Source organism: Mauremys mutica, chromosome 2 (genome assembly GCF_020497125.1).
Source record: "Mauremys mutica isolate MM-2020 ecotype Southern chromosome 2, ASM2049712v1, whole genome shotgun sequence".
Classification (NCBI taxonomy): Eukaryota; Metazoa; Chordata; order Testudines; family Geoemydidae; genus Mauremys; species Mauremys mutica.
The window spans coordinates 85,752,435-85,764,078 of NC_059073.1; positions in this window are offsets into that span (position 1 = coordinate 85,752,435).

The following is an 11,644-nucleotide window of genomic DNA, read 5'->3' on the forward strand; positions in this document are numbered from 1 at the left end:
TCTGGAAGTAGAGACATTGGTTAGTTTGTTTTAGAGACCACTCATGATAGATTTATGTCTTTCTGCTTAGCTAGTTTCTGCCTGTACGTTTTCTTCTCTTGCTAGGTGGAGAACTGATATGATGTTTTATGTATCACAGCCACAGCTTCCTCACCTCTAAGGAGAGACTCAGTGATTGTCAGGACGTGTAATACTTTGATGTTGCAGTGATGGGAAGAAAGACCTTCAGGGCACAGAATACAGCCCTGAGTTATCGGATGTTTACACAGAGTGTCAACTGCCATGTGTTTCAGTGGCCAAGTACTTTGAGTTTTGGTTAACGTGCACCCCAGCCCAGCCTGGATTCATTAGTGATCCCTCAGAGTTTGAGGATGATTGTTAACCTTAAGATTCTGTCACAGGTATTTTTAGTAAAAAAGACAGGGACTGGTCATGGGTAATAAACAAAAATTCACAGAAGCCCGCAACCTGTCCCTCACTTTTACTAAAAATACTCTGGGAGACATGGGGGAAAACAGAGTGCCGCCAGGGTTGCTCCAGCCCCATCACTGCTCCAGCCTAGCAGGAGTTGACCCAACTCAGGCTGGCTGCCACCCCCCTGGGGGCTCCTTTTGCTGACAACTCCAGCAGCCCTGGGACTGACAGTTGCTCCAGCCCTGCCTGAGAAGAAGTCCCAGAAAGTCACGGAATCTGTGACCTCCAGGACAGAATTGTATCCTTAATGATTGCCTTCCATAAAATGATAGCCAATTATCACTGGTGGATCCACAGGTGGCTAATGAGATGGATCCAGGATCCACAGATCCTGTCACAATTGGGGCAGACATTTCCCAATGGATGGGGCAGATCTGGACTGTGGAGTCCGGCTGCAGTGCATTCTTTCCTCCTTTGCTGTTGTCTCTATGTGATCTCAAAATACTGGAGTCCTTGTCCCAAGGTCCTTTTCCATATTGGTTGGTCTAGGGCTTGGGTTTCCATGAGTTTATGTCAATACTACATTTCTTCATGTTGGCTCTGAGGGTGTCTTTGAAGCACTTTTTTTGCCCACCCTCGTCTGTTGGCAATGGTCCAATTGCGAGAACATGACCTGCTTTTGGAGATGATTTTCTGGCATTTGAAGAACATGACCAGACCAAAGGAGTTGGTGGTGGATGATCATAGCTTCAATGCTGGAGGTTTTGGCTTGCGACAGACCACTCATGTTGGTGCATTGGTCATCCCACTTGATTCAGAAAATCTTCTGGAGGCACTGTTGATAGTATCATTGAAGAATCTTGAAGTGTCTACTGTACATGACCCGGGTTTCGGCACCATATGGTGCACTGAAAGTGGTGTTGAATTTCCTCACCAATGTCAGCTCTCTGTAACAGATAGCTGTCAAGGTAAAGGAAGTGTTTGACATTATTCCTGGGGGGAATTCTGTGCCATTGCGCACATGCAGAATTCATGTGCTCTGCTGATTTTTTTCCTCTGCAGAAAATACGTTCTGCCAGAGAGGTGCTGCAGTTATGCCTTTCGCCCACCAGGAGCTGCTGTGGTGCCAGAACGGCAGCAGCTGACTCACCGCTCACTGGCCATAGCAGATAGCAGCCAGTATAGAGGAGGAGGTTACGTTCCTCAAAGCTCCCTGCCTGGGGGGGCCAGGTGAGGAGGCAAGAGAATATGGGGGCACAGACGGAGTGGGACACACAGGGCTTCTGGGGGATCACAGACTGGGGTTCAGAAGGGCTTGTGGAGGGACAGATTGAAGCAGGGGCTGAATGGGAGTCGGGGTGCAGGGACACATGAGGACGGGGGCTGGAGGGGCAGTACCACACAGGGACAGGGAGGACGGATGGCTGAATGGGGGCGCAGCACCACACAGGAACAGGGACAGATGTGCTTGACTGACTGGGAGAGGCTAGGCTCAGCCAGGGTCTGATAGGAAGGCTCCCAACTCCTTAATCTCTTCCTCCCCCCATCCCCACTCACACAAAAACACTGTTCCATGCTTCTCCCATCCACACCCTACGCCTCTTCAGGTTCACTCCCAAGGTTTCTTCCCCAGTAATTACTTCCCTCTCCCTCAGCTCCTCCATTACCCGGCTCCCCCAAGCCTTTGCACTGCTCCTGATGGGTGTGGGGAAAATGTTTCTATATTGTAGTTTAAATTAATTACTCAAAGTTCTGTATTAATATGCCTAGTAAGAAATCTATTAATCAAAAAACAGTTTCTGAATCTTTTTTGTTGTCTGTATTATTACATTTTGAATCATTCCCCCAAATTTCAAGGTCATTATTCCATACAGGTATCTTTGATGGTCTCAGACTCCCGAATACAGTCTTACCTGCTCCTGTTACTGCCTTGGATTTCCATTGACGTTCTCTTTGCTTTACTCTTTGGAATGATATCCACTGAATTACCATCGGAATAGTAAAGACCTTGAAAAGCAGAAGCCCTTAGAAAAGTGTTCTGTTTTGGCCCTATACGTTTTCTTGTGTTGTATGGCACTATAACATTTAATAGATGAGACTGTCAACTGATAAAAACTAAATTATTTTACATAAATCTCACCTGTTAAACTATTAGGATATGGACTTGGCACAGCTGAAAACGAGGAAGAGGCTCCTCCAAAGGGGGTCATCCCCGAAGGTCCTCCAAATGGAGTCATGGAATGACTGTTAAAGTTAACTGATGGTCCCTTTATTGCAGGCGACTGTGTTGGTTGGAGAGAATCTGATCCATAATGGCTGATGTGGGAACTAACAGGTTCTGGAGGGCTATCAGTTCTATATTTCATAGTTGGACCTTTGTCCTCTTTGCTTTTAATGCACCCCATGGTTGCTTCTGCAGAGAAAAAAAAACAAATAAATCATCTCACCGTTCATATATAGTTAATGTAGAAAACATGAAAAAGGCTTATTATAAATACTGATTACGTACTGCTTAAAAAATTAAAAAGAAGGTGGTAGTTGGTTTTACAGCCACAGAAACTGCTGAAATTTCAATAGATAAATGCTGGAGAAAATAGTTATGTTCGCTTGCTAGCGTACCTGGATTAGTAATGAAAAAAAAAGTTTTCTGGATGGAAAACTGTAGAATTCATAGAATCGACAGAAACTTACTTTTCCCCGAAATGCTACACCCTGACAGCTCTTAACAAGAACATTTGGATATTCATCATTATGATTCCTCCCTGGGCTGTAAATTCTAAGGAGACAGAAAAAGTAGAAGATGGGTAATGAAAAGATTAGAGCCGCGGGAAGACTTTTATATGAGATGAGACTCAACTTGAGCCTCCATACCCAAGGTGTTCATAACTTTGAGGTTCTACTGTATGCTAGCTGGAGCACTGATCTGACATGACAATTCCAGAGTTAAGAATTCTGTCTTAACTTCAAAAGTGGAAGTCTCCTTTAACATGAAATAATTAGCTGTCCACTGAGAAATTTAGAGAAAATGATTGAAACCAGCAACAAATTGGAAGCATTTAATAAAAAATATAGTCTTTTTTTCATTGACATCTATGGTTAATATTTCATGAATCTTTCTTCTATAGCTGGTCAAATAAGTATGAATACTAGAGTTCTTCCTTCAAGTAATTAATTGTGTACACATTTTCTCATTTGCAATCATCACTGATTTCTTCAATCATTAGATATATGCATCTGGAACAAACAAGTTCTAATCATTGCCCCAATCCATCTACTTTCAAATTTTTTTTTCAAGTTGTGTGTGTATTATTTCTCTTTTCATCAGGTCATTAAAATATTAAAGACACTTTTCATTTTCTTCAAAACTAACTCTCAGGCCCTGGAATGGACAGTGCACACATGGCAGAGGAAACACACAAAACTATGTTCTCTTTTCAATGCACATAAATTCCTATACATCAGTATAAGAATATTCACCATATCACTTTGGTCTCTAACATCTGTGGTACTGTGCTAGCTAATAATAATATTAATTAAAAAAAAAGAGATCCAACCTAGCTGAATTGTTGCAGTCTGCAAATATAGTTTAAAAATTCTGCAGGGATGAACAAAACAAAAATATCACAGAAATGCCAGAATGTGTCCAAGGAGGTGTTTTTTTTGTTTGTTTGTTTTTATTATAGTTAAAACCTAATCTGTTGACGTCTAAATGTTACTAGAACAACCAAGTAAAGGATCACATAAATGCATGACTTCAAGAGAAGTTAATGAGTTCAGCTGTTTAAAAAACACCTTGCAAAAGAAATCCTGTAATATAGATCTGGAAGGCTCCTAACAGGTAACTCCCAATTAGTTTAATCCAATGACAAACTCCTATTTATAACCTCTCCACTACGCTTGGACAATTGCATCCAGTAGGATGTGAACCACCATATTTTGTCTGTCCGGATTCTCAGTGTGGTTTGTTGCCTAATCCTGAGGCCTACCCCCTTTAGTAGAGAATGTCCATTGCAACGTTTTTGTTTTTTTTTAAAAAGTGTACAGTATGAACCGTACTGTACACTTGCGAAAGTATGTTTTGCTAGCAGTACTTAACAAAATGATATATTATCTGCTTGTAGCTATAAAGTTATACAAAGTCAGTGCTTCAAGAAGACAAATACATAATTTTTGTTTTAATAACTAATACTTATGTAGATTTAAAATAAAGACGGCAAAAGGAAAAGCTGCTGCATCCTCAAAACATACTGTGCCACTAAATCTCTCTCAGAGATGTTCTGTCAAGTTTTTTACTCTAACATCTGGTTAACAAGCTAATAAGACTTAGTATTAAAAAAAAAAAGTTTGCTTGACTTAGTAAAACCTGCTGGATTCTGTCCAGAGCACTTGTACATTTGGCCAAATGTACAGTGTAAATGTTAATGTATGTTGTAATGATTATAAATAGTTTCTGTGACAAGCCTCATTAATTAAAATAGTGGCTAGTAATGAAAAAGTACCATCATGTTATATTTGAACAGACTGCAGAAAGACTTATTGAGGATTTGAATTCATATTCAAAGGAATGCGGTAGATCCCCCTGCCTTTTGGTTCACTGTTAAGGTAATCTTCTTTCTGAGGTGTAAGAGATTAACAACAGATATTCAGTCCTCACTTCAAGGAAGCACCACATTCAGACACAAAGGGTACGTCTTCACTACCCGCCGTATCGGCGGGTAGCAATCGATTGCTCGGGGATCGATATATCGCGTCTCATCTAGACGCGATATATCGATCCCCGAATGCGCTCCTGTCGACTCCGTAACTCCACCAACCTGAACGGCGGTAGCGGAGTCGACATGGAGAGCTGCGGACATCGATCCCGCGCCGTGAGGACGGTAGGTAATTCGATATAAGATACTTCGACTTCAGCTACGTTATTCACGTAGCTGAAGTTGCGTATCTTATATCGATTTTCCACCGTAGTGTAGACCTGCCCAAACAGACAAAGAAAATTCAAGAGCTCTACATTTAAAAAAAAAAACAAAAACCAACCATCACATACTCCCCCCTTTAAAAACAAAACAGAAAAATGACAAAAGCCCTTGTTTTAAAAGAATAAAAACATACATGAAGACTTTCTACAATATATTGAGGGGGAAAGGAGGGTTAGGGAAGTTGGAGAGAGAAACAATAGGCTTTTTTTAGTGTTTAGCTTTGTAATGCATTACTAGAGAAAGGAAAAATCCTAAACAGCTGGTCTGTAATGTGGGGATTTGGTTATTATAGTACAGTATGTGTTACTAAAAATTTATATAACCAGAGCAGCTTCCAACAAGTATTTAAACACCTCTTTTCTGCTGGTCTTACCAAGGACAATACAAAAATAGTTATATGAAGGATAGGTTTGCCAGTTACAATGTATGCCTCCCTTCCAGGGGCATTAAGTTTTTTCACCTCAGACCAAGGTTATTTTACAGATGAGATAAACAGACACGTGGAAGAAAGCACAAGTGTAACTGTATAAATAAAAACGGCCCAAGTTATGTTTACACACGAAACCAACATCATTTACTAGGCTTCACAGAAATCTGACTAAGAATAAAGGCTTGACAGCAAAGAATCCTGTGGCACCTTATAGACTAACAGACGTTTTGCAGCGTGAGCTTTCGTGGGTGAATACCCACTTCTTCGGATGCAAGCAGTGGAAATTTCCAGGGGCAGGTGTGTCTATATAAGCAAGTTATCTCTAGCTTGCTTCTTGCTTGCTTATATAGACACACCTGCCCCTGGAAATTTCCACTGCTTGCATCCGAAGAAGTGGGTATTCACCCACGAAAGCTCACGCTGCAAAACGTCTGTTAGTCTATAAGGTGCCACAGGATTCTTTGCTGCTTCTACAGAACCAGACTAACATGGCTACCCCTCTGATAAAAGGCTTGACAGACTCCCAACACTTGGCTCCTTGGAGATAAAGATGAATACCTATGATCCCGTGGTACTGACTTGGGAATCAAGTGACAGTTTTCCAGGAAGCTATATTCTGAAGGAAAAAGGACTAAAAACGTAGGTGTCCAATTCTGTTCTCTGACTGGAAAGGGGCCCAATTAGAATGATGTCCAAAAAGCGTATGAGAAATTGGCTGCAGGAAGGACTGAAAGAGATCAAGTAAACCTCCCTGAGGGCCAAACAGAAGAAAAACTGTTCTAGGAGACAGTAGACAAATGAGATTTTCGAGTTTCCATATTGAATTTTGCCCTTTTGATTGATTTGTCCAAATGGTTCAGGTCAAAGATATTTGCAAAGCAGCAAAACTACTTGGGAACTTGGTGATGGAAGATGGAGTATCCCTTGGTCTTTGTCCAAAGTGGAGTAGTTTGAGAGGCTCAAAATATAAAGGCTATTTTTCCATCTTCTATTCTCTGACTTGGGCTTTGTTAGATTATGGAATGTTGGGGAAAACCAAACAACTATCTGTAGGTCTGAGTGATTAATTCTGTTGCATAGACCTTGCTGATTTTCTCTGTCACCTACTTGTTCAAAGAAGGGGTGATTTCCTAGTTCGAAGAACCATGAGAGCCACCATATCTCGAAGAATGCACTGGGACAAGAAGCACTCCAAGTTTTTGTGGCGGAACATCTGGACAACTTATCTAGTTTTCCGATTTCAATTTTTCTGTGTGGTCTGAGTCTTGTCTGCAGAATCTAGCAGGGAAGGAGTCACAAAAGGAATGCCTGCTTTTTTTATTGTTTTTCCTTCCTTCTTCTGTTAGGAGAATCTTCCTGAAAATGTCTTTTGTTTCAAGAACTGCTTTTCCTTTAGTTTTCTCTAAAACACTTGGATAACACAGTGCTTCAAAGAGGACATATTTGATGTTAAGGCTTGTACCAGAAGTATCTTGGGAAGGGCTCACTTATCCATCAGTCCTAAAGATGTAAAAAACTTCTGACAATCACTTAAGGCTAATATAGCCAGAGCAAAACAGGCTGAAAAGCCCTCAGAACAGCTGTTTCAATTTTTCCATAAGGTGGATTCTACCCTGTGGTCTGCGAGGTTTTTTGGGCAAAAAGTCACCTTTGATATCCAAGCCTTCAGAGAATTACTGAGCATTCAACGGGCTGGCAACTGCTGTATGTAGTGAATGCAGATTTTTTTTAAAAAAAGTAATTTGGGTGCGACACTGAATTTTTATAATGTGAGAGTCTCTTATGTTTGGTTCACTTGTGCCTACTCCGATTTAACAACATTCTTCTCCTTAGGATCAAGGAGAATGCAGAGTTTCGTCTTAGAAGGCATGCCAAAAAAGAAGGTTTTGTTTGTGGTTTTTTGGTTTTAATTTCTTATTTTCCTCCTGATTCATCATACACTCGGATGCCTCTTACAGAGTTTGATTCTGAAGTGGTCCAGAGGGAAGCCTTTTTTTGGGTCTCTCTCTTTGTAACAGTCTGAGCACTTATTCGCTGATGACAAGGGAGAAGAGAATGACTTCTGTTCATACATTTCTCTTTTTCAGAGTGCCTAGAACTTCTCTCACCGCCTCTTAATAATAGACTGGCTCTATGCAGTCAATACAGAGCATATAACTTAATTCTCTCTCTTTTTTATGGACACTTGAAGCTCCAAATTAGTGTTGAAGGAAAAAGTCTTGTTATTAAAATTGTGTGTGATTATAAAAATAGAATATTTTTTACAATTCAAAATGCCACTAATATTCTGCAGGTTAGTCGAGTGGATCTTCTAGCTTTAATTAAAATCTGATTGTTTACTTTCACAAATTCAGCTCTACTGTCACTTGTTTGAGTGGAGACTGCTTGCTTACTGTATTGCTAGGCAAGCACAGTGGAACAGGTGGTTTCAGATGGTAGTAGTTAAAACTGATTTAATAAGGTAGGAGGGTGGTGCAGATTAAAAGAATGGGGGAAATCAAAGATCCCCGCTAAGAATGGCTAAAAACCTATGCTTCTAATTCTGGCTCTATTATAAACATTCTACTAATTCCATCTAAAAGGTATATGTTTGGATATGAAAGGTGTTGCCTTTGCTATAAAAAGTGAAGAACATACACATAAAAATGCATACTTCAAAGGATAAACATGAATTGTTTCTAGTCTTCACAACACTGGCATAATCTTTTCTCTTTACTTGAATTACATCACATGTAAATTATTTAATACACCTTAACTGGCAAATCATGAAATTTTCTAATTTCACTGTGACCAACCCATGAAATTTGAGACCATTCATTTACAGGTTCTCATCAGAATTAATTATAACAATATTAGCATAATACAACCACCACTTTAAATCCCCAGTCTATCGTTATGCAGCTGAAAATATCATTGGTTGTAAATAATGACCTGGTGAGAGGGAAGGAGTGAAGACAGTGAGAGAGGAGCATAAAAGAAGCCAGTGAAACAATGGATGGAATTTAACTACCAGAAGTTCTGTGATTAGTACAGCTAGTATTAAAGTGTGGTTCTACAATGAAAAGTTACTGGAAAAACAGCACCGTTGGCTCTGTTTTGGTGTGTCTCAGATCAAAATCTGTTTAGTTTAACAGCAATACATATATTTTTCCCCTTCCTTACTTATAGCATTGTAAAACCAACAAGTAACTGAGGCCAGAATTTGGTGCTGCAGTTGGAATGTAGTTGATTTCACTGACTATGCAGACACTAGACTAAAACCCAGCAGTCTCCTATTACACTGCAGCAACTGAAGTGAAGCAAAAATACAGGACTCTGAACACATAAAGGGAATAAATCAGTTATGTAAGAAAATGCCTTTTATATTAACTGTATATTTTTTAAAAGTTTTTTTGATGGGAAAGTTGTCTGTAAGGATTGATATAAATTAATTAATTGTGTTTCTTAATTGCTCAGATGCCATCGCTGCTATTAAAGTTAGCTTTCTGTATAAAACGATTTTTAGCAAAGATTTGTAAACTTTTTAAAACTATTTATTTAGGAAGTTTTTAACAAGTTAAGCAGATGAACATATTACACCTGTCCTCAACCAGCTTGCGGTTCCTTCCGAAATTAGATTTATGTTTCTGTCAAAAGTTGGTTCTTGAGGGTGACTGATTTTCTCAATAAAGAGCCAGTTTCTTGACTAACAAGGACCTTTCGAGGGTGCAGAGTCCAGTCCAATCCTGAATATCTACACAGCGATTTTTAGCCCCATAGCCCGATCCCCGTGAACCCAAGTCAACTGACCTGGGCCAGCTGCGGCCATGCCACAGGTCTTTTATCCTAGCATAGCTATACCCTGAAAGATACTTGCCACACAAGGTAAGCCCTACTACCTGATCCCAAGGTCCTATGGGATTGTAGTTTCGAGGAGCAGAGGGAGAATAAAGTCTATTTTCACACCAAAAAGAAGCAGGACTAGAGAATGACACAAGAGCTGGGTGAAGCTGAGATCGGTAGGGAGGACTGGGAGTCCCTGCTTCAGATTGTGCTCTCCTGTTTTTGCCTGGTGCCTGACCTACGGGATCCACTACTTGCTCAGTGCTTACCATGGGAGGTGAACTGTATCTGGAAGGGCTCCATGGAAGCTACAGCATCTGGTGCTCCTCCTGAAGTTATTATCTATTTGTATTATGGTTGTGCCTAGATGCTCCAACCACAGTCAGGGCTCCACTGTGCTAGGTGCCGTACATACATATAGCAAGAAATAGTCCCTGCCTTGTAGCTTACAAATCTAAAATGGACAAGTCAGACAAAAGGAAGTATTATCCCCACTTTACAGATAGAAAACGGAGGCATAGATAGATTAAGGACTTGTCTGGCTACATGGGAAAGTTGTATCAGTATGAGTTATTGCATGAATTTGAACCAGTAGTTACACTGTTATAACCTTACGGTGTAGACACATTTTTTCTGGTATGAGTGCCTTGGACAGAGCACTGGACTGGAACTTAGGAGACCTGGGTTCCATTCTTGGCTTGACCACTGGGCTGTTGGGTGACCTGGGTAAATAACTGCACCTGCCTGTGCTTCAGTTTCCCCATCTCTAAAATGGAGATAATGATGCTGACCTCCTTTGTAAAGCTCTTTGAGATCTACTAATGAAAAGCACTATAAGAGTTAGATATCACTGCTTTTATTTTATTCACTTTATCTGATACCGTTTAGGAACGGGTTTAAGCTACTAGAATAAGTGCTTCCAAAAGGGAAAGGAAGAATGGCTATACTGAGTAATCATATGGGTAAAACTTTCCCATGTAGACAAGCTCTTAATGGCTTATCCAGAGTCACACAGGAAGTCTGTTGCAAAATCAAGAATTGAACCCATATCTTCTGAGCCCAATCACTTCACTAGAAAAACCAACCTCCCTTTCTGCACTGCCATTTATATGCTCCACTTCAGTCAGGAGCTGTCTACCCAGTGTGAGGTAACTGAACAGTGGACCGGGGGGGCGCACAGGTTGCAAAGAGATAGGGCTGCAGTAGACACAAAACTGCTCAACAGCTAGGATTGAGGGTGCCTAAACTGGAGCCAAAAATCCAAGCAGAGAAACATTCAAGTAATTTTAGGGGTTACTTGCAACAACAGATACAAAGGTTTCAAATTAGATTTTTACCGTTAAGTTGTTGGTGTACCCTTCAAGGTTCCCTAGAAGTCAGCATATTGTTTATATTCAAGAAGTGAAATATATATGACTATTGAATATATATTAACTATGCTCTTGGGTGAATCCTAAAAAATCCCCATTCAAACCACATGAAATTGTATCTGATGCTGATGATTCATTTTCCTTACAGCCAAGAATCCAAGAGATTTTTTGCTAAAACTACAGTTTGCAAAAGAATTTTTCTGTACAGCAGACATGTGCAACCAGGGTATGAAGGAATAATATTTAAAATAAAAATGTAAATTCATGTCTCAGGAGTGAGATGTATTTTGTGCTGCAGCATACTGTCACCACATGAAATCTTCTAGAGTACTAAAGGTACTACAAACACACCACCACAATACATGAACCATAAATCATTGCTATTGCTCCACAAAGTCTAGTCAGTGCATTCTTTTCCTTAAATGTACATAAATCAATGAATGCAACAAATACAAGTAACAAGGGAAGAATTCCAATGCTTTTTTGATGCACTTAAAAGCAGTTTAGTCCTATGGATGTTTAGTTGAATGGTTAAAGAACATTTAACAGATTTAAGAGTCTTGCATGTGTGAAAAAGCATGCCAAAAGTTGGTTTCAAATTAAAATAAAAATACGTTATAACTTATCTAAAC